This window comes from Hemiscyllium ocellatum (genome assembly GCF_020745735.1).
Source record: "Hemiscyllium ocellatum isolate sHemOce1 chromosome 15 unlocalized genomic scaffold, sHemOce1.pat.X.cur. SUPER_15_unloc_2, whole genome shotgun sequence".
Lineage (NCBI taxonomy): Eukaryota > Metazoa > Chordata > Chondrichthyes > Orectolobiformes > Hemiscylliidae > Hemiscyllium > Hemiscyllium ocellatum.
The window spans coordinates 35,001-40,000 of record NW_026867456.1 but is presented as its reverse complement, the minus strand read 5'-3'; positions in this window follow the sequence as shown (position 1 = coordinate 40,000).

The window sequence follows — 5,000 nt, the reverse complement described above, 5'->3', positions numbered from 1 at the left end:
GCTGCGGTTGGCTTCAGTTAGTGGTGGGGGCTTAATTTTCGCCGAGGGGAGCGTGTCCCGGTAGTGTCTCCGAGGAAGTGGTACCTATTGAAGGGGGTGTTTCTGAATTTGGGCCCTTTTTGAGTGGCATTGCCGGATGGGTTTTGTGTTGAAGGCTTCCAAATCGGGTAGCTCAGCCGGATTTGACCCGGCGGTTCTACCGACTGTCACGCCTTCGAGGGGGGACTGTTGTCTAAGTTCAGGCCGAATTTGGTGAATTTCCTAAGTCGGGAAGTGGTCCCAACGGGTTTGGGAGTGAACCTAACTGCTCATACCAACTTTGAGGCTTTGGGGCCGGGTAGCACAGTCGGATTTGACCCGGCGGTTCTGCCGAATGCCTGGCCTTCGAGGGGGGCCTGCCCTCTGAGTTCAGGCCGAATTTGGTGATTTTCCTAAGTCGGGAAGTGGTCCAAACGGGGATGGGAGTGAACCTGACAGCTCATACCGACTTTGGGGCTTCCAAGCCGGGTAGCTCAACCGGATTTGATCCGGCGGTTCTAGCGACTGCCACGGCTTCGAGGGGGGACTGTTGTCTAAGTTCAGGCCGAATTTGGTGAATTTCCCGAGTCGGGAAGTGGTCCAAACGGGGATGGGAGTGAACCTGACAGCTCTTACCGACATTGAGGCTTCGGGGCCGGGTAGCTCAGTCGGATTTGACCCGGCGATTCTGCCGACTTCCACGCCTTCGAGCGGGGACTCTCCTCTAAGTTCAGGCCGAATTTGGTGAATTTCCTAAGTCGGGAAGTGGTCCAAACGGGGATGGGAGTGAACCTAACTGCTCATACCAACTTTGAGGCTTTGGGGCCGGGTAGCACAGTCGGATTTGACCCGGCGGTTCTGCCGAATGCCTGGCCTTCGAGGGGGGGCTGCCCTCTGAGTTCAGGCCGAATTTGGTGATTTTCCTAAGTCGGGAAGTGGTCCAAACGGGGATGGGAGTGAACCTGACAGCTCATACCGACTTTGGGGCTTCCAAGCCGGGTAGCTCAACCGGATTTGATCCGGCGGTTCTAGCGACTGCCACGGCTTCGAGGGGGGACTGTTGTCTAAGTTCAGGCCGAATTTGGTGAATTTCCCGAGTCGGGAAGTGGTCCAAACGGGGATGGGAGTGAACCTGACAGCTCTTACCGACATTGAGGCTTCGGGGCCGGGTAGCTCAGTCGGATTTGACCCGGCGATTCTGCCGACTTCCACGCCTTCGAGCGGGGACTCTCCTCTAAGTTCAGGCCGAATTTGGTGAATTTCCTAAGTCGGGAAGTGGTCCAAACGGGGATGGGAGTGAACCTGACAGCTCTTACCGACTTTGGGGCTTCCAAGCCGGGTAGCTCAACCGGATTTGATCCGGCGGTTCTAGCGACTGTCACGCCTTCGAGGGGGGACTGTTGTATAAGTTCAGGCCGAATTTGGTGAATTTCCCGAGTCGGGAAGTGGTCCAAACGGGGATGGGAGTGAACCTGACAGCTCTTACCGACTTTGGGGCTTCCAAGCCGGGTAGCTCAACCGGATTTGATCCGGCGGTTCTGCCGACTGTCACGCCTTCGAGGGGGGACTGTTGTATAAGTTCAGGCCGAATTTGGTGAATTTCCCGAGTCGGGAAGTGGTCCAAACGGGGATGGGAGAGAACCTGACAGCTCTTACCGACTTTGAGGCTTCGGGGCCGGGTAGCTCAGCCGGATTTGATCCGGCGGTTCTGCCGACTGTCACGCCTTCGAGGGGGGACTGTCCTCTGAGTTCAGGCCGAATTTGGTGAATTTCCCGAGTCGGGAAGTGGTCCAAACGGGGATGGGAGTGAACCTGACAGCTCATACCGACTTTGAGGCTTCCAAGCCGGGTAGCTCAGCCGGATTTGACCCGGCGATTCTGCCGACTTCCACGCCTTCGAGGGGGGACTGTCCTCTGAGTTCAGGCCGAATTTGGTGCATTTCCCGAGTCGGGAAGTGGTCTCTGTCACAACGGGGGCAAGTGTCTGAAGAGGTAAAGTGAGTAACCAGCACAGCTTAGGGAAGGGTTCCAAAGTTCTCAACAATGTGAATTCGGTTACCAGGAAAGCTTAGGAAAGTTGCCTGACTGTCCCAAACGAATGAACTGCAAAACTTAGGGAACATGCCCGAAGATGCTTAAAAGTGTGAAATCAGTAAGCAGGAAAGCATAGGAAAGTGCCTGAAAGTGCTAAATGAGTAACATGAAAAACGTAGAAAAATGCCCGAAAATGTTTAAAAGTGTGAACTCAGTAACCAGCAAAACTTAGTAAAACGTTGGAAAAGCAGAAATGAGTAACCAGAAAAACTTAGAAAAATGTTTGAAAATGAGAAATGAGTAACCAAGAAAACTTAGAAAAATGCCCAAAAAGAAGAAATCAGTAACCAGAAAAACTTAGAAAAATGTTTGAAAATGAGAAATGAGTAACCAAGAAAACTTAGAAAAATGCCCAAAAAGAAGAAATCAGTAACCAGAAAAACTTAGAAAAATGTTTGAAAATGAGAAATGAGTAACCAGAAAAACTTAGAAAAATGTTTGAAAATGAGAAATGAGTAACCAAGAAAACTTAGAAAAATGCCCAAAAAGAAGAAATCAGTAACCAGAAAAACTTAGAAAAATGTTTGAAAATGAGAAATGAGTAACCAAGAAAACTTAGAAAAATGCCCAAAAAGAAGAAATCAGTAACCAGAAAAACTTAGAAAAATGTTTGAAAATGAGAAATGAGTAACCAGAACAACTTAGAAAAATGTTTGAAAATGAGAAATGAGTAACCAAGAAAACTTAGAAAAATGCCCAAAAAGAAGAAATCAGTAACCAGAAAAACTTAGAAAAATGTTTGAAAATGAGAAATGAGTAACCAAGAAAACTTAGAAAAATGCCCAAAAAGAAGAAATCAGTAACCAGAAAAACTTAGAAAAATGTTTGAAAATGAGAAATGAGTAACCAGAAAAACTTAGAAAAATGTTTGAAAATGAGAAATGAGTAACCAAGAAAACTTAGAAAAATGCCCAAAAAGAAGAAATCAGTAACCAGAAAAACTTAGAAAAATGTTTGAAAATGAGAAATGAGTAACCAAGAAAACTTAGAAAAATGCCCGAAAAGAAGAAATCAGTAACCAGAAAAACTTAGAAAAATTTTCGGCCAAGTGTGAAAAATATTCTAAGTGTCAGCGGAGGAAAATGCCGAAGCATCGGGAAAGATTCAAAAACTCATGCCGAACATGAGTTCCGAAGTGCCGGAGGAACTGGGCGAATTGAGCCCGGCGGTTGGCCAGATGTCGTTTTGAGTCTGCAGCCCGAAAACTTTAACTTTGTCTGCCGCGGAAGTCTGGACCGGGAAAAATCCAAACGGTTTTGCCGGGTTCGAGTTCCAGAGCGAAGCAGTCGAATTTGAAATTCAGACCCATTCAGTGCCACTTGACATTGTGACACAGTGAGGTTGGCGGGTACCCGGAGATTTCTGGGAACACGATTTTTAGAACAAAATGGCGGCGCGGGACCACTTTGAAAGGCATCCGAAAAACGGTTCCGCGGGCAGAGCACTTGAATGACAGGCCTGTGTGCATGCCCAAGAGCTCTCGGAAGTCTAATTTTTGACACTTTGTCAAATTTTCGACAGACTTACCCAACTCTTGCTGCCTGTTCTAAGAATCAGTCAGAGGCCTGTGCGGCGGTCTCTTGACACTTTGGAGGGCGGGCAAACCCCACGTTGACTCCGGCCGTCCCTCCAAAAGGCACTTGCTATTGGGGGAAAGGATTGCAAGTAGCCTGGTTCCCGTGGGAGCGGCCAGGAAGGGTGCAGGCTGGCCCTTGCCTGAGCATTCCCAAAACCCTCTTCCGCTGAGAGCAGACCTCGCACGCCGCACTACCGGCTCTGGGAGTGGTTGGCCGCTATTGTACATAGTCCGGTCCTTCCTCTGCCACCCGGCAAGTGCGATGGCTCTGCCGCCCTGCGGTGCTCGTCACCCAGGTTTGGGGAACACGATACTTAGAACATGTTGGCGGCTCGGGACCTGCAGGCGAAAGGGGCCCCGTGGTGCTGAGCACATCGACCTCGGGTCTCAGTGCAAGCCGGAGAGTTCGCGGAAGTCTTAAAAGATTTTGACATCTGCTCAAATCTTTGACAGGCTTGCCTGACTCTTTCCGTCCGTTCTAAGAATCAGTCGGAGGCCGGGGCGGGGACGGTCTCTTGACACACGGAGGGTTGGCTTCCCTCCTCAGGCGTTTGTGTCGAAAATGAAGGCGAGAGATGCAAGCGTCCTGGTTCCCCTGGGTGCTGCCAGCAAGGGTGCAGGCTGACCCTTGCCTGAGCACTCCCAAAAGCCTCTTAAGCTGAGAGCAGGCGCCGCACTACCGGCTCTGGGAGTCGTTGGCCGCTATTGTACATAGTCCGGTCCTTCCTCTGCCACCCGGCAAGTGCGATGGCTCTGCCTCCCTGCGGTGCTCGTCACCCAGGTTTGGGGAACACGATACTTAGAACATGTTGGCGGCTCGGGACCTGCAGGCGAAGGGGGCCCCGTGGTGCTGAGCACATCGACCTCGCGTCTCAGTGCAAGCCGGAGAGTTCGCGGAAGTCTTAACAGGCTTGCCTGACTCTTTCCGTCCGTTCTAAGAATCAGTCGGAGGCCGGGGCGGGGACGGTCTCTTGACACACGGAGGGTTGGCTTCCCTCCTCAGGCGTTTGTGTCGAAAATGAAGGCGAGAGATGCAAGCGTCCTGGTTCCCCTGGGTGCTGCCAGCAAGGGTGCAGGCTGACCCTTGCCTGAGCACTCCCAAAAGCCTCTTAGGCTGAGAGCAGGCGCCGCACTACCGGCTCTGGGAGTCGTTGGCCGCTATTGTACATAGTCCGGTCCTTCCTCTGCCACCCGGCAAGTGCGATGGCTCTGCCTCCCTGCGGTGCCCGTCACCCAGGTTTGGAGAACACGATACTTAGAACATGTTGGCGGCTCGGGACCTGCAGGCGAAAGGGGCCCCGTGGTGCTGAGC